A 19,769-nucleotide genomic window follows, 5' to 3' on the forward strand; every position below is an offset into this window, starting at 1 on the left:
AAGTCATAATTTTTGTTTTATCAAAATTAATATTCAAATTATTTTTATTCAGCCATTGGATAACTTCGCATAAGGCTTCGTTTGCTTTCGCTTCCAGGTTGAGATTATTAGAATTTATTAATAATGTTGTGTCATCTGCAAATAAAATTGTTTTTCCGTTAATAGCATTCGGGAGGTCATTTATATATAGGAGGAATAATAAAGGTGCTAATACTCCACCTTGTGGTACACCGTTTCTATTTATTTTAAATGTAGATCTATATTTTAGTTTATTTAGTTTATCTCTATAGTTCGTTATTTTAGATATTTCGGTGCACTGCGTTCTATTCGATAGATAGCTGTATAGCCAGTCATATGCTTTCCCTCTAATACCATAGGTTTCTAGTTTTTGCAGCAGTCCTTCGTGACTGACAAAATCAAAGGCTTTTGTCATATCTAGAAACACCGCCGCAACTTCATCACCTTTATTGATATTATCTGTCACTATTTTTGTTAACTCAAAGCATGCTAAAGTTGTAGAGCAACCTTTACGAAATCCATATTGGCTTGGATGCAGTATATTAAATTTCGATAAAAAACTGACTAATCTTGTATATATAGCTTTTTCAAATATTTTTGAGATGACGGGTATGAGTGTTATTGGTCTGTAATTACCCGGATCCAGCTTTTCTCCCTTCTTGAACAATGGTCTAACTATCGAAACTTTTAACCTTTCAGGAAAGATACCATGACTAAAGGATAAATTAATAATGTGGGCAAGGGGACGGCAGATATATGGCGCACAAAGCTTAACCATATTGGTTGTAATATCGTCGTATCCAGTTGATTTGGTACTTTTCAGTTTCATAATAATTTCACAAATCTCAGTCTCATCAACAGGGTTCAAATATATTGTATTTTGATTAACGTTCTTACGTGTAATGTTATTTGTAGAGCTGTAAGCTAAATTTGAGTTTGAAGTCTTTATAAAATAATCATTAAAAATGTCAGATATTTGATTGGGATCTAAAATTATGTTATTATTGAGTTGAATTGAATTAATGTCATTGTCGTGTAAATTATTTGAAAGTGATTCTGAGATTCTGTTCCATATAGCTTTAGGATTATTACCATTTTGAATTATGTATTTTTTATTATTGATTTTTTGTGCTCTTAACAAACATTTTTTAAATAACCTATTATAATTTTGAAACTTTTCTTTTTTAATAGATTTATTTGCGCGTGCCTGAATATATTCTAGGTAAAGTCTTCGTTTCATCTCACTTGCTTTTTTTAATCCACGAGAAAGCCATGATAATTTGTTCGGCCGTTTTGTTATCTTAACTTTAATTGTTGGGAAACATAAGTTGTAAAACAATCGAAAAATGTCATAGAATTTATTGAATGTATGATGTAATTCATTATTATTCAGCACGTCCGAAAAAGTAAGTGTAGAAATGCACTCCAGGAACTTGCTTACATTTTCCTTACTGTAGTCTCTCCTAAGCTCGAACCAAGCTGTGAACGCTTTCGTTTTTTTAATATTGACAGAAATCGTCTGCGCCATTTCATGGTCGGAGAGACAGAGGTTATGAGTTTCTCCGATCACCCCTTTCAGATGGCTGGCAATATGGTCTATACAAGCAGTTCGTCTAGTTGGTGAGTTTATATGTATCTGGAGATTATACTGACTGAGGATACGCAGCAAATCAGACGACAGGGAGTCATTCTTTAATATATTTATATTCCAGTCTCCACTAACCACAATCCTTTTCTTTGAGAAGTTCTTAGATAATGTATGAAGTAACTGGTCCAGCTTATACAAAAACAATCCTATATGACTCTTACTTTTTATAGGAGTTCTATATATAACTATTACTATTAGATTTAAACCAATCACCTCCACACCACAACATTCAAAGTAGGATCTAGATGCAAGGGAATCTATCATAAGTAATGGTTTAGTGTTGAGAGTTTTTTTAACCATTATACAACTGCCCCCCCTATTTTTACTTTTGGCTCTACAGAAGGATGCAACTAGATTATAATTTTTTAGCTTTATGTGTTTGTCACAATCACGGCCTATGAAGGTTTCAGTAAAGCAAAGAATATCTAGATCCTGCTTTTTAGAAGTAAATTCAGATAAGGTTATTTCTAGTAGGTCTATTTTACTATACAGGCCCTGGATATTTTGATGAAAAATTCTTAGTCTCCCTACGTCAATGTGATTATTTTCCAATGGTTGAGTGGAAGGTGCGTCATCACGTTTATGATCGAAAAAAAATCCGACTATTACTGTTCCTTACTACATCACAGCTTCTATCTGTTGAATTATTTACCGGATATAAATTATAATAGTTAGATTTAGAGAGAAGTGTTACATTTTCACAGTGATTTTTTCCTAACTCAATAGAATCGATCTCAACATTCACTTTATAGCATAACTTTTCCTTATATAGATAATGTTTATGGGCTTCGATATCAACAAATCTACAGTTCGAATATTTAGATATAATTGATTTTAGGTGAATGTTTAGTGCTTCCACATTTATGTAATTATTGTGTTTTATTTTTAATAACATGATATTGGACTTATGAAATTTATATAATATATTGTCTACCTCCGCAAGTAAGAGATGGGGATTCTTATCATTACAGCCGATAGCCAGTATAATCAAATCTTCGGGGCGCAGTTTTCTCTCTATGTTTGTCAAGCTTTTCAGTATTTCGGTGCTGTTTGCATTGGGCATAATTGTTCCTGTTATGCTGTATTTGTCATTCCATTTACCGCTTCTTGAGTGTCGTAGTTGAACGGAGAGCCCCTTAGCTTGCTGATCACCAAAAATATGTATGTGAGGTTTGGTATTTCCATCGGGATTTATGTTATTTGTATTCTGCGGCGTAGAGGTAATCTTGTGATTATTTTCTGCATTCTGAGACTGTATGGACCTACGTGGTGTACCGAAGTCTTGTAAAAACTGTAAGGCAGTCGACTGGTGGCGGTTTTCTTTCGACTTTTTAGTGGTGTTTGAACATGTTTTAGTATTATTCGGGGATTTGCATATGGTTTTTAGATGTTTTATGTTACTTTCCTTCTGAGATAATCTGTTCTTTAAAGCGAAATTTTCACTGAGTAATTTTTGTATTTCTAAATCAGCTGATTGTAAATCTTCCCGTAGCTTTGATAACATAATTGTTAATTCTTCTATTTTTCCATAGTGATCAGTACCTATTTCTGGGCAACTTCTATTATAATGGCTCAATTCCGAATGCATTAGCTTTGTATCATCACATTCAGTATCAGTATCAAGTGAGCTAAATGAGTTTTCAGTAGGTATGTTTATTATATGTCTTTTCCGATGTGTGATGTTCTCAAATATTGATGTTTGCCGCGAGGATCGAGGGGAAGCTTCTGGTGACTTTTTGGTGTTATTGTCCTGTGGTTCTGCAGTCCGGGAACAATTACTTGTTGGTTTTGGGTTTGTAGAAATTATTGGGCTAATTGCAGTATTTAGAGGAAGTAATGAAGAACTCAGTGGTGATTCGGGTTTCTTTTTACTAGTTTGAATTTTGGATTTTTGGGGCATTTTTTCTGAACAACATAATATACATTTCCAGTTCTTTTTGTTTTTCATTAGATCAAATAGTTTTTCTGATACATTTGCGCAATCAAGACACAGAGTTTTAGTACATATTTTACATTGCAAGTAATCTCTTCTCCGGATTTTTCATTAGGTAAAAAATAAATCTAAATACTTACCGGCACCGATGCAGGTTGCAGCAGTCTCGTCGTAGAGGCCCTGCTGCTCGTCGTCGAGGCGACGGCGAAGCATTGTAGAGTACGATGGAATTTCAACGCTTGAACGCTTCATCTGTAAACAAACCACTTCTGTATTATTTGTGTTTATCTAATAGACAATAAAATAAGAATTATAGCTTTTAAGTAGGTAGGTACTTACCTTTTAATGTTTTCACTTTCATTATGTGAAAAAGAGAAAATCAGTACAAAAAGTAAAAGATCTTACAATTATAATAATTATATGTTTATATGGCTAACTTTTTTACGATTTTAAAGATAAAAACCTTATTATATACCAAAATATTTATAAATAATTGTAAAATTATGAATACCAAAATCGACTTACCTTTGGAAATCTTGATATACAAGTGAAAAAACGCTTGTCACTTTTTCGCGCCAATGGTTTGGGCACTGAATTTACTTTTTTTTTCCATGAGACTAACAAAGAAATTCCGGCAAAGCAGATTCAAACAGCCAATATCGAAAAATATTGAGATACTTATTTACTTCACTTGGTCACATAGATGTCGATGGAATTAATAAACAAGCAATATAAAATCTAATTGCTTTTTGTCACTTCAGTACCATTTAACTTTTTAAAATAAGCAACGAAGATTGAGTAATTGTTATTAATTTTTCCGTGTTTTTTGGCGGGAAAGTTGTTTTCTTCATTGTATAATCTAAATATTTAACACGAAGTGAAGAAGTAATCAAAAAACATTCGCTTTAGTGTTATTATATTGGAAAAAAATATAAATATAAGTGTTGTTTATTGAATATTTTTGGTATCTCTTTTCGCTTCTTGCCAAGAAGCTGCTTCATAACTCGAAAGTTTATGCGGACTTTTGAGTTAATTCGTATCACAATGAGAGACATTACAAGCTACGTTCCCCAAAAAAAATATAAATAGCGCTATGTATACTTGGGCGATGGCGCAAAGAAATCCGGTTAGTAATTTGAGTTTATGGCTCCAGGAAATTAGAATCCCCCGTGTGAGACCGTGCCTGTGAATACCATTGCCAAATAAAAATACCAAAAAAATACTGTTATTGTTTTTACCGAATTTAACTTAATATATGTATGTATATACTTAATATATGTATATAACACATATAATATATGTATGTGTTATGTTTCCTTTGCCTGTCCTATGGACAAAATAAGCAAAATAACCAAAAAATAAAATTAACGTAGTGTACCATAGTGTTTTTGGTTTTCCCCGAAGGGTAAGGCAAAGGGAACTATGCCCATACAGCCATGTCTTACGTATTTTTTTCTTGATGATTGATGAAATGATGAAAGATGATGATGATGAAACCTAAGCCCCCACCCTCGGAGTAGACTCCTACTCCGAACCCCAAACGAATTAACTCAAAAGTCCGCATAAACTTTCGAGTTATGAAGCGGCTTCCTGGCACGAAGCAAAAATAGGCAGATACACTTTGTTTATTGAATACTCCTATATAATAACACTCGCGAATGTCTTCCGACTAACTTAATCAAATCAAATCAAATCAAATATACTTTATTGCACAGAACTAGAATTTCAACAATCAGACATAACACATGAATACAGTACAATTTGGGCGGCCTTATTGCTCTAGAGCAATTAATGCTTAATGCGATCATTAACCACAAAACACCACTTCGTATTAATTATTTAGATTATTCAATGAAGAAACCATGACAAGCTGTAAACCTTATTTTAAACAGTATAATATTTTAACACTCACATCTTTATACAGGGTGTAACGGAAGGGGGGTATCAAGCCGAAAGGGGACAAAACTATACCTTATGTAGATCTTATCTGCAAAATTTCAATTAAAAAAAAACACTTTTGATATTTTTTTCAATTTCAGTTAAAAAAATATTTTAATATTTCCAGCATGTAAAAAACGCGGCACAGCACTATTGAGGTCACTGTTCTTAATCCACTCAAATATTGGCACTACACAAATCTCCTAGCGCGTCCTGGTCGCCTGGTACTCGTAGCGCTCGCACGGCCGCGATAGGTACGAAATTCGAGCGGGCGGCGGCTTTGGCGGCAACGTCAAAAGGAGTCGGCGGCCGATTGGAACAATCCGAGTCGGCGGCACGTCGGCGACTGTAACAAACAAGAATGACACTAAAGCATCTAATAATTGGAGTCATTTTGCTTTGACAACTATTCTCACATTATTTTATGACGTGTAAAATAAGTTAAAATTACCTACTTGTTTAGGTAAGGTATTTAATTTAATAGTAACTAGGAAAAAAAAGTGTGAAAGTGTGGGTAAGTAGGTAGGTAATTAATAATTAGACTTACGTTTTACAACAAAGGTTCGAAATGTCGTCATCCCCGTTCGATGCACAGACCTGCCGCTTCATCTGTCCACAACACTTTCGAAGCAAAGTCTGGTGAGCTTTCCACTTGAACTCGGTACCATTCTCAGAATGCCACACGAGGTAAATAATCAGCAGGAATTAGCTCGGGCGTACGTTGCATGTGGTAAGGTTCGCGTGGTAGTCCTTGGGTTGGCTGCACGGCTAGTACGGCTTCTTCAAACTCCGGATCACGGGTCGCCGAGCGGCCAGTCTCGGTTAAAGGCGAATGACCATTTTCCTGAAGCAATGCAGTGAAGGCAGTTGCCTGGCTTCATCAGCTGGTCTACCTTCTATGAATCGCTGATACAAGTTCCGTGCTTCACTTAAGTTGCCATCGCCGGCACCCACACACATCATCATTTATTTCATAATAACCTACATTACTCAAAGACACCTCGAACTATCACTGATCACAGTTATCACAACAAATCCAAATTTCGAACTTCACTCCACAGATAGTAAACAAGCACTGACAAATAATTTGACAGTTTATGAGTTTACTTTCGTGTGCATGTTTCTATCTCTTTCGAATGCTAGTATCCTGGTACTTAAGGGTATGTTATTTCTTTGTGCGCAATAAAATATTTTTATGGTATTGTTTGAATGAATGAATGTATTGTATTTTATGAAAGTAGGTACGTATTTTACTTTGAACCTAGAAAAGTAAAAAAGTCGTTTATCTAATAAGGATCACCCGCGCTCACACTCTGGCACTAACACAGAATTGCCACGTTTCTTCGCAAATATCCCGCGCAATAGCAGAAGGCGAAATTAATCTGTCAATAATAAGACATACTATCACTCTGCCCGTATCCCTAATGGGGTGGGCAGAGTCACAAGAACATCCCATTAGCGGTACGAGCATGATAATTATTTATGTACCTATGTTATGATTACTTGTGGCTCTGTCTGCCCCATAAGAGATAAAGGCGTGATATTATGTATGTATGTTTGGTACGGGCATGTAGCGATACGAGCGTGTAGTGGTAAGTGAAATTCCGCAGTCTCTGCCTACTCCAATGGGAAAAAGGCGTGATGTTATTGTTCACTGTTGGACAATACACGACTACAATTTAGGAAGGAAAAAAAATACAAAAAAAAATAATATTTTTTATCATGGTTAATGATAACTTTCCCTTAACAGCACCGCCATTTTGAATTTCGGGTGCACTAGGGCTTGCCGATCAAAAAATGACTATCGATAATCTATCCCGACCGAGAGTCGATCGATAGCAAGACTATTGATAACTCGGAAAGTGGGAAAATTTTCGATTTTATTACCTAAGTGCAATACAATCGATAGTATCGTTGCGGATTAATAACAAACTATCGATAATTTTGCCCTCAGTCAGTAGTATTGCTACACTCCGATAGTATGGTTATTTTGAGTGGGCTGATTGTCTAAACTGAATTTCAATAACTCAAAAGTCCATGGATTTAGATTTTTTGAAAAGTTATTTTTTTATTTCTACCAATCAAAATCGTAGTTGAAAATGATTATGATCGATAATCGATACTGAACTATCGATAGTTTGAAACACTAGCGTGCCTTTTTCTATTCGCGAGCCCTGGCATCCTGGTACAGGGTATAAATCCCATTAACTGTCCCAATGCAATTTGCAATTCCGTGCTTCGGAAGGCACGGTTGGTCCCGGTGACTACTTACTCATGTAAGAAAGTAGTCATTACATGAGTCATGTCAGGGGCCTCTGGCGGCTCAATAGTTACCCTGACACCAGGGTTGATGAGGTTGGTAATCCACCTCACAACCCACACGATAGAAAAAGATTTAAAAAAATACTGTTGTTGTTGTGTTTTTAATTCCTTGTACGCAATAAAGTATTATTGTATTGTACGAAAGTACTTATTTTAAGATTACTTTTACCATGTCATAGTAAAAGTAAAGTTATGTTAGGTAGGTACTTTACTTGAGAAATTAATTTTGTCTTTACTATGTTGTAAACGTAACATTAATGTCTCGTTAATAAGATACACAATCACTTGCAGCTGCTCGTATCCCTAATGGGGTGGGCAGAGCCATAAGTAATCAGAACATACTAACATAATATCACGCCCGTATCACTAAGGGGTAGGCAGTCACAACGGTACTTGAGAAATTTATTTTGCTTTTACTATGTTGTAAATCCCCAAGGAATTCTAACAAGCCTCTGACGTTGCCGGCCGCCTCAGGGAGGCACCCCGTCTGGCCAAGGTGCCGGACCCGGTAGTTGGCGGCTCCTTCACACTCCAGTAGCACATGGGCCGCTGTCTCGTCCATGCAGGTTCTGCACAGGGGCTTGTCGGTGACACCTAGTGTAAACAGATGTTTGTTGATATCACCGTGACCACACAGCTACACCTGCTACCTGCAGCTGTTACCTGTATTAGTGGAGACCTCTTCACATTTAGAATTCTTTTGGAGAGACAACTATTGATGTTGGGTAGTGCCATCTTAGCCTGCCTGCATTTATTTACGGTGGTTCATAGTCTGGTGTGTTTGTTCATTCCCAAATACCCTAATACCGAACTAGCTTTATTTGCGGATGATACAGCCATCTATTCTTCGTGCCGTGGTCGAGTTATTATGACCGGAATTCTCCAACGCGCCAATGCCTTGGGCAAGTAGTTTCGCAAATGGAGAATCAAGGTAAACCCGGAGAAAAGTGCAGCGGTGTACTTTTCAAAGGGCTATTATAATACGTCACGGTCACGCTGTCAACTTAAGTCATCAAGATGTCTGGCAAGCCGATCCCTTGGGAGGAGCAAGTCAAATATCTCGGCGTAGTCTTAGATAGACGTCTTACTTTCAAGGCCCATATCAAACGTGTGCGCGATCGCGCCACGTTTGTAATGGGCCGTGTTCATTGTCTCCTTAACAAGCGTAGTAAATTATCCCTTAGGAATCTACACGACTTGCATCCGTCCGATCATGACCTATGCAGGGGTAGTTTTCGCTCACGCGAGTCTCTCTCAAATCCACTGTCTACAGGAAATACAAAATCGTTCGTGGTTCCTTCGCAATGAAAATCTGCACATTGACCTAAGTCTGCCAACCATTGCCCAATGGCTCAAATTAGTTTTTTCGATTCTGCTCCGCACCAACCAAATCCCCTGGTAGTTGCGGCTTCCGAATACATCCCGCTTAGGAACGGTACTGAATAGCATCGGCGTCCGAAGTATGTAATACGATCCCGACGACCCGATTACTCTAGCCATAGAATCAGCCAATCAGCTCGCGACAACAAACATTTCAGGACCCCGATACCGACACCGCCGGCGTGGTCGACGACTTCCCTCAATCAGCGCTTATCGCTATCGACTTACTAGGGTCGTTTAATTCTTTCAAATATTTTTCCTCTCAGACGACGCCCTGAGCCGAGGTTCGCGCCCAACTGGGCACCCTCAGGCCTGTTGTCTTAAACGTTGTACCGGGTGAGAGCCTTCAGCGCTCCCCATTTGTCCGGCCAAGTAGTTAATGTCATTTGCGGCAAATCTTCGATAAGTCACGTCAAAAAAGGTGTGTTTGTTGGCTGCTCTCGTTCGTAGCAGCGAGCGGACCTGTCCGAATGAGATCGGCAATATCGGTTCCGGACCGATGGCTGTTACCTCCCGTTCCCCTTCTGGCCAACTCGTCCGCCGCGTCGTTACCTCTTGAATCGCTGTGTCCTTTGATCCATTGTAAAGTGAGGTGTTAGTACTTGCACACCTTAGTCAGTGATTGGTGGTAACTGTGTATGAGTAGTAGTAGTTGTTTAGGGCCTGCAAAACTCTGAAAGTATTCTAATGAAACTGTCCCGTACCTAGCTAGCCATGAACGCATTCGCCGCTAGCGTGATGCCCATTTGACCTGGATGACGGCGTTAAGGGAGCCTGATATTACGTAATCATAAAATAAAGCATACTACACAAGGAGACGAGATGCATTGTAAAGTACATTTCTTTATCAACTATTAATGTAGGTAATCGACTACATTTTTGGACAAAACTTGTACAACAAAGTGACTCTGCCCACCTCAGTAGCGCAGTAAGTGTGATATTAGATATGTGTAATTACTTGTAGCTCTGTCTGGTCCATTAGGGATAAAGCCGTGATTTATGTATGTTCACATCTTGTTCTATCCTATTGGTTGTGAGGTGGATAACCAACCTCGTCAATCCTGGTGCGAGGGTTATTATTGAGCCGCCAAATGCCCCTGACATGGCTCATGTAACCACTACTTATTACATCAGTAAGCAGTAACCGGGACCAAAGCTCATTGTTTTTTTAACTATTGTGTCTGGAAATCTTGGCCTCACAAGGATGAAACAAAACAATTTAAAAAATATTGATTAATATGGCCATCACTGGCACGTTTACCCTTTACTAGGGCAGGCATAAATAAAAGAGGTGGTAGCTGTTCACTCAAAAGTTAAATACCTTGAACAGCTGATTGCTACGTAGTGTTGTGCAAATTTGAATTTATTACATGAAGACCTGGAATTCAATTGCTCATAACTAATGCAAATATGAATTTATCCGGCCAATACTCTCGCATGTGATTTGTAGATAGTGACAGAGTAGGCACACTTCGGGTTGATACCCCCGTTCCGTTACACCCTGTATATATTTGAAGTTTGCATTAGGGTGAAAAAGAATTTGCATTTATTCCCAAAATATTCCAGACCCAGACACTTAAGGCCACAAACTTGTTTAGCGCTCCCCACAACAACCATGGAAATGGTCCATTTGCCATGGCAGTTAAAATTTACAATAAGATTCCAAAGGTACTACAGGAAGATTTAAACATAAAAAAGTTTAAAATTAACTTAAAAAAATTCCTAATTGAGAAAAGTTTTTACACACTGCAAGAGTTTTTCTTACATGACAAATAGACAGTGATGTAGTTTTTGTTGATATTAATAGTTTTTAAGATTTTCATAGTTATTTTTAGATTAAGTTTGTTTAATGTTAAGTACTTATTATTATTATTATTATTATTTTTATTTTATTTCTGTCCTAATGTAATTTCTTAATATTTTTGTTTGTTTTTGCTATACCCTCCCGGGTCCATATGTGATACTATAATATCTTTAATAACTGTTTACCATATGGTGTGCAATAAATACTTTGACTTTGAAAGCAACTGTCCCGTTCCCGTTTCCCGCCAAAAAGCCTGTACCATAGTGTACAAAGACCACTTTGTAGTGTGATAGTTTTTTTTTTGAGCTTTTTGGCGGGGACGAGAACGGGACCGTTGCTTTCTTAATTGAATAATCTAAATGATTAATACGAAGTGGTGTTTTGTGGTTAATGATCGCATTAAGTTGTGTAAGTAGTGTTATTATATCGGAAATATTCAATAAACAACGTGTATATATCTATTTTCTTCATAACTCGAAAGTTTATGCAGACCTTTGAGTCTGCTCCGAGGGTGGGGGCTTAGGTTTTATCATTCATCGTCATCACCTTTCATCATTTCATTAATCATCAAGAAAAAAAATACGTAAGACATGGCTGTATGGGCATAGTTCCCTTTGCCTTACCCTTCGGCGAAAACAAAAAAAAAAAATTCGTTGCTGAAGCTCTGTTGATATTTTCCTGTGCTACTTATTTCCTATTTTGTTAGAATTTGTAGCTTACAAGTTCATCGAATGGAGCCCTACTTCCCCGTTTTTGCGTCGACATCCTACTGTAAAAACTTCCAGAACCATTATGTGTTTTGGAAAGAGCTGATATGATAATAAGTTAGTCTATAATGTGCGTTGATAAATTGTAATGTAAGTAACATACAATCAAATGGCACTGTTATTATAAAGTTATATTTATTTATAGGTATTAGATGCTGATCGACTTTGTCATACAAGCAACAATAACAAGTCTCCTGAAGAATGTTTCAGTAGGAGAGTTGGAAACAATTGTGACTGTATAAGTTGTGGAAGAAGACAAAATCACAGGCCATAGGCTTATGGAAAAAAGTGATAGTGGTATTATATAGAAAAACAAATATCTCCAGGACAAGTAATAAAATAATAAGGATTTTAATTTATGTTGTGTAAGAGCCATTTAAAAGTTTTGTGTTTGAATCATAATTGTTATAAGGCAATAATTATGATTAAACATTGTTCTTATTTCAATTTAATGTTGGCAATGTTTCAATACCATCCTAAAACATTAAATAATATTGTTACAATCAGGTATATTCTGCAATATATAATAATAAATAATAATAATAATAAAATATATTTATTTACCAAAAACATTTTTAACAAGTTACACAAAGAAACAATATAAGTTGAAGTTATACATAGTCAATGCTTTCCTGCCTTCTAAACTAGGGGAACCTGTGTCTTAGGAGGCAGTGTTCATCCGTGAGCTTGTTATTAACTTACAAGTTTATGCTGTTGTTGGGTTATTGTATGGAGCGCCTAATTTATATTTATTGGTTCCATAGGGACGGCAAAACTACAATTAAATTTTTAAGAACATACATATTTACTTTCAGATTCCTGATGGATGCTTGGATTAGAGATGGATGGTTGTTTGCAAGATGAGCTCACATCAAAAGCATTAATATCTAGTGAACAGTTTTTTTTTTTTTTTTATTTTAGGAAGGAGTGAACATTAAAGTTGTGTTAACTGTGCCATTGCATTGTATGTAGTTAGTAGCTATTTATGTTCACACATACACATGAATAGCCTATATACGTCCCACTGCTGGACACAGGCCTCTCGTCAATCAACCGGAGGGACTATGGAGCAAACTCCACCACGTTGCTCCACTGCGGGTTGTTGGAGGTGTTTTACGGCTAATAGCCACGACCAACGGCTTAACATGCCCTCCGAAGCACTTAATATGTGTGGGCATCTTACTTTTTCGGATTTATGTTTATAGATGTTGTTAAACTACCTATGAGCTTAAATCACTTAATGATTCATTCAATCATTTAATGATTCCCTCCGTGGTCTAGTAACAGCCTCCGTGGTCTAGTGGTTAGAGCATTAGGCTCACGATCTGGAGGTCCGGGTTCGATTCCCGATGGGGACATTGTCGAAATCACTTTTTTAAATAGATAAAAAAAATAACTAAGTATGTATATTTTAATGTTATTGTTTTCTAAATAATTAATAATAAATAAATAATATATATTAATTAATTTTTTTGTTAATGTTTTTGTTTTTGTTTGTTGTTGTTATTGGTTTTCTATACCTACGTACTATTAATGTAACCATACATCTCATCATCTCCTATCACCTAGCTTGTGAGGTGGATAGGTTATTTTACTGAGCCATGAAAGTCCCCTGACATGGTTTATGTAACAACTATGTATTTACATTAGTAAGTAGTAACCGGGACCAATGGATTCACATGCCATCCAAAGGATCACAAAGTATTTTTTGTGATATGTCCACACCGAGTTAGAACTCTGGATCGTGAGCCCGTCAGTCAACCATTCTGGATCACAGAGGCAGAGAGTACTTGGTTAAATTGATGTTTTATTTAAACAATTTGATTAATTGTAGAAATGTTTTATATAAGTTGCACCTATGACTAATTTCAAATATACATATAATAAAACAACTTATTTCCAAAAATATGTCTTTTATTTATTATTTATTTATTTGTACACAATGAAACAGACACAAGAAACATACAAAGAAAACAAATCTATCTTAATTTATCTTGTCTTTTATTATTTTTTTAAACAAAATTGTTTCGTTTTAAAATTATCTTGAAAAATATAGAGTTTAATGATGTTGTTAAGTGCCATTTCTACTGATAGGATCTTACGAATTATCTTGTCCTTGTCCAAACTATCTAAGCATTCTTTTCTACATTATTGCACAACAACATTATACAAAGGACATAAACATACGAATAAAACATGAGCACAATAGGCGGCCTTATTGCTAAACAGCAATCACACTATTTTATCATTCAAAGTTCATCATCATCATCAATTTAAGAGCCACGCTCTTGTCGGTGTAGCATTTTCCATTCCAGTCTATCAAAGGCCAATCCCACCAAAGTTATCCCACTCATATTCCTCGACGTTTTCATAAGTAACTTTTTGACATTTTTAATTAAATATTAAGCAATTAATTACATCATTGTAACATAAATACTTATTTAATTCAGGTACCTAATAAACTGATTTAAAGACCAGTCTCATTCATATTCGGATGGACACCGAGTGTTCCGTACCAGTATACAAACATTGAACTCAATTGATGTAATGCAACGCAAACCCTCGTTATAAAATATTTAGAAAACATGTCGATTTATTACACTGCATTTGACTTTGAAGTAACCCTTACTTAAATAAAGGATTATACAGTTTGTTCTCTGCCTACCCCAGTGGAAAATAGGCGAGATATTATGTATGTATGCAATGCAGCACTCTATTGACGGAATATTTCGGAGATTTAATAAAAATTACAGTAAAACGTAATAAAATATAGATAGTGTTGCATCATAAGTAGTGTGATATTATTTCAGACTAATATAGGTGAAGTATGTATACTTATTTGTTAAAAAATAAAAAACAAAACCAGGCAAGTGCGATTGGGACTCGCGCACCTGAGGTTTCGTCCACAGAAAAGCTAAGTAAAAGAAAATTCTAACGCTGCGACTGCTTCAAGTAATCTGCAGATACATCTAGACAAGGTCCACACCTGGATGAAAGCCTGGCGTATCAAGGCTAGCGCAACAAAGTCCAACCACATAACTTTTACCTTGAGGAAAGAAGACTGCCCACCCGTGAAACTTGGCCAAGAGACCATGCCACACAATACAACAGTAAAATATCTCGGCTTTCATCTAGACCGGAAGCAAACTTGGAAAACACATATCCAAAAGAAACGTGATGAATGTAACCACCGATTTAGCCCTTTACACCCGAGCCTATACGATCGTGCGGGTTAAGTTTGTTAAACTTTGAAAAATTCTAGGCTGAATTTAAATTACCTTTAGCGGACGCAACCGGCGCCGATTGATCGTGCGGGTATTCTAGAGTGTAGAAAAAAATACTTTGAACATGTCGGTACACGTTTGGTTTCGCCAGTCGTCCAAAACCTGCCGGAGGGATGGCTGCATTTTTTGATCGTCGTACCCGCTCAGCGTGGCTCTTAAATTGATGATGAATGTATTTAATAGGTTTTGCACAGCAACATTCGAAATGTTGACACGCACGATCGTGTTATACCGGTTGTCGCTAACAAAAAAGATTTTGGGGTTCAATCAAAATTTTTGCTTGATATTGCTTCAATTATGGCTTATTTTTCTTATTTTAGGGGTTCCTTTGCCAGACCAAGTATACAAGACATTCTCGGAGATGGAACCTTATCAGAAATCGAAGATTTGGATGACGAAGATGCAGAATTTGTGCCTCAGGTGTTCGATTACTTAGAAGACAGTGATGACGAGGAATTATCAGCCGAGGACACAGTACAAGAGCCGCTTGCCTCACCGTCACGATTGCCTCCACCATCTCCGCCACCACTTGACTCACCTGCTGGTAGTCCTACAGCTTCACGGTCACGACAAAGCCGATCTGTACGTGGCCGATCAAAATTTCCGTCGCAAAATTCATGATTTTATTTAGTTTTTTTTTTTTATTTTTAATTGTATACTTTTACGACCGAAAATTCCACTTGATATTAACTCAAACTAATGAGCTGAATCATCCTCCTTAGTATTCGTTACGGTGTCACTTACACCCCGTACAAGTACATACAGGTAGCCATACAAGTAGGTATGGGTGTTAGTGACACCGTAGCAAACGACCGTACCGAGGGGGATGATGAAGACCATGATTCTGAGTTGATATTAATGGCATTTCCTGCCGGAAAATTCATGAAATTTGTATTTTTTTTTAATTAATTTCAGTTCCATACCTTTGCGACGGAAAATTCTACTTGAGATAAACTTAGAATCATGGCCTGAATCATCCCTCAAAGTTTTCGTTACGATGCCCCTAACACCCTGTATATTTGTGTCTTTCTCGCGTTAAAGATTGTTTTGTACGTTATCATAAAAAAATAATTAGATTGTTTACTATGTAACACAGATCATATAATACTAACGTACAGATGCCTCACGTCATACAACGAAACTGTGCCGTTCTAACTCGGGCAATTCTTCGGGCTATTTTTAGTTCTAATAAATGACCACTAGATGCCGCTAAAACGCCCTAGCGCTCAAGCGTAAATAATCGAGCGACATCTAGTGAAATTTCAGCTTACTGAGTGCAAGTTATTGCAAGCACAATATATTACTTAGAGTTAGAGTAAAATTAAGATAATAGATGGCGCAAACGGATTTTTTTTCTCAACGTTGACATGTTAGTATTATAATCTGTGACAATGATCTGTGACATTGTCAAGGTGACAGTTGTTAGTTGACATACGATTATTTCTGATGTTTGGTGGTCTTCATTTTGTATTGGCAAAAATATGACTCATGTAACGACTACTTACTTACATCAGTAAGTAGTAACCTTTGGCGGCTCAATAGTAACCCTGACACCAGGGTTGATGAGGTTGGTACGTCACCTCACAACCCACACGATAAGAAGAAGATTGGCAAAAATATATCTCCAACTCCTGTAAGTATCTAATTAGTTACTAAAACTGGAAGATAATTAAAAACATAGCTAAGGTCCTACCTAGAATGCAATCGTCCCTTATCATCCCGGGCGTTTCGTAAAACCGACTGAGGAGAACCTTTATAAAAGACAAGTCTTTTCTAGCATGATGAATCATTACATTGGACCACCGGTTAAGCACCTGAGGACTTTGTATAAAGTGCTTCCAAATTGGTCTCTGCTTACTCGTGGCTCTGCCCAGCCTAATCGGGATTACAGGCGTGAGTATAAGTATGTATGTAGTAGATACTTTTTTTGTGTAGCTGTCACCTATCTATGGTACAAATCATAATATACTGTTTGTTGAAAAAAGTTAAATAAGTCTAGTTAGGCAGTGAGCGTGTTGTGAATTTTAAGGTCTTCGCACATTATAACAACTCCACGCCAACGCGGCAGCAACTCTACTCACACTTTCGATGAGTAGTCAACTAGTTGATCCACCCAATGGTCACTAGTGGACAACGCGGTGTTAACGAGTGGACAACGCGGTGTCAACGAGTTTCCAACAGACAACTCGTCTAACCTCAGTTTTCGGTTAAATTTTGTCCAAAGAAGTCGTGTTGCTTATGAAATGTCGAACTTTACATTCAGTGAACTGGCGATTATAGCTATTACTTATTATTACTTCTTCTATCAACTTTTCTTTCTGCATGATTTTCGAAAAATATCACAGTGTACCGCCAACGTGCACTCCGTCCTTCGATTCTATAGTGAATGATGGCGGGCGGGGGGAAGGCACGGGGCGGACGGGTAGGTGGTTGCCCGTCCCGCGCTCACGCGTCAGTCGCAAACGCATAGTCGTTGCGTGGACAACATGTGGTCGTTCCGTGGACGACGTATGGTCATTGCGTGACAAACGTGTCGGGGTTGACCTTTAGTGTACGATGCGTAGGCCACTCGTTGTACACTACTCTATAATCATTTTTTGAAATTAAACCTTGAACATATGACACAGGGCTTAAATTTCAATGTCTAGCATAGAGTCGAGTCGCCGTTGAGTTGCTATAATGTGCGAAGACCTTAAGCCTGTAACTTATTTCAGATCTCTAAAGACGATGATAACCATTGTGAAGAATGACATGCAAAGGCTATTAGAACCACATATCAACAATTTTCTGACCATGACCAAGTGATGAATATGATAAAAGTCTACCTCATGAAAGCCACACTACTTTTCAAAGAAAAATATTTTCTTTGGAGTTGTAGGTATTATAGTGAAAACTTAATCTTGACTTCTGTTCTGCATAAATGAGAATCGCACTATGCCAGGTATGTATGCTTAAATTATTATCCCATTAACCCATTTCTTTGAGCCCGAATATCTAAATGTTCAATAAAGTAGATAAATTTCAAACTCATCGGATTACATGCGTAATAGGTCATCCATGTCTAAATGTAAAAAATAGAACCTACTATTACTACTCCATTCCACCAATCTACTCATTGGTATAAGAGAGTATTAACTCACACTTACTCTCCTTAAGTCTCCTTCTCAGGGCGGGCAGAGCAGAGTTTTGGCACACAAGGTGTATATACATTGCAATATACCTACTATTATTATATAGTCACTATTACTCTAATATAAAATAGGTCATAATGGTACACTTGTTTGCATCTCAAACGATGAACACCAGTTCAAACCCTGGTACCGGACTTGCATTAATTTATTTTAAACAGTTCACATCTAGCACAGTTGGCTCGACCATTATAGGTAGCAATACGGCCTATCGTTAGCCTAACAGAAAGCTTGTGAGGTGCGTGTGCTTAGTTCATCTTGTGATGAATGTTACTTTGACTACCTCAATGGGATGCAAGATCTTGCTTATGTTATGTTATGTTATTATATTATCTGTGATACATAGATAAACTAATGCCTATAATACCTGATGGGTGGTAGAAATGTTTTGTTCTGAATATCATTGTCGATCAAAATTAATGTGCTCTTTTAATAACTATTATATTTTCATTTGTAGGTAACATAATGTAGCGAGTACCCTGGTTGAGTCAAGATAATATAAAATAAGTGGAAAGATAATGTGGCCCAAGTATGTGATGATGTGCAAACAGCCGAATGTGAATCTGGTAATAATGTGCCTGTTTAAATGAGTTTTAGTTGAGTACCAAATAGTTACCTAGGTTTTCCTGGGAAAAACACTGATCCAGCCTTTCTGATTCAACTGAGTTTTTGTATGGTTTTGAATAAATAACTAAACAATAGAAATGTGTCTTTTTTATTTTACTATCCCCTTTCCATTACATAGATAGGTATCATTTAAAGTAACTATAAATAATTAATTGTTCATTACAATTTATATACAAATAGTATTAGTTTATGATAATTAAGATACCTACTTGATTATTAAAATTAACAAATTTAATGAAGTTGGATTTTTTTTAATGACTAGAATGAAAATACAATAAATATTCAATTAAACTACTTCTTTAATTCAAAAGGTATTACATTTTGTTTTTGTTACATACAATACTAATTTCTTTTTTAATACTTTGCATTTTGGCGTGTCTTCAGTAATTGACAACCGTCTTCTCTTCGGCGTGTTACACTGGTATGCTACTGCTGGCGGCTCCACGAGCTCTTCAAGTTCGCAGTCGCGAAGCCGATTATTTTTGTACACCTTTTTCGGTGTCAGTACTTTAAAAGTACCTGATGAACCTAAAAAGAAAAATAGTATGTATTAATAAATAATGTCGTGAATCTTATTTTCTTGTCGTGGGTGGAATACCAGCCTAATCAACCCTAGTGTCAGGGTTATGATTGAGTCGCCAAAGGCCCCAAAAGGTGAATGTAAAGCAAAGTTGTTGGAGGTAACATACCTAACATAAAGGAAGAAAAGGGCAATTATAACATTCATTAAAGTAGGTAGGTAACTAACGTATTAACGTAGCCATTTTATAAATATGATGAAATAAAATGTGTATGATAAGTGATTCCTAAAAGATAGACATAGGTAGGTACTTATAAAATTCCACAATACATTATTTTGT

General features: G+C 36.7%; 1 long non-coding RNA gene across 1 annotated transcript; it reads left to right on the forward strand.

The window, feature by feature from the left end:
- The first annotated feature begins 16,462 nt into the window (after positions 1 to 16,462).
- Positions 16,463 to 19,003, forward strand: LOC126380912 (uncharacterized). The gene is made up of 3 exons (XR_007568581.1): positions 16,463 to 16,727; positions 17,809 to 18,035; positions 18,740 to 19,003. It is a non-coding gene; the product is annotated as an uncharacterized LOC126380912 (long non-coding RNA).
- The last annotated feature ends 766 nt before the right edge of the window (positions 19,004 to 19,769 follow it).

Source organism: Pectinophora gossypiella, unplaced genomic scaffold, assembly GCF_024362695.1.
Source record: "Pectinophora gossypiella unplaced genomic scaffold, ilPecGoss1.1 Pgos_31, whole genome shotgun sequence".
NCBI classification, from domain to species: domain Eukaryota; kingdom Metazoa; phylum Arthropoda; class Insecta; order Lepidoptera; family Gelechiidae; genus Pectinophora; species Pectinophora gossypiella.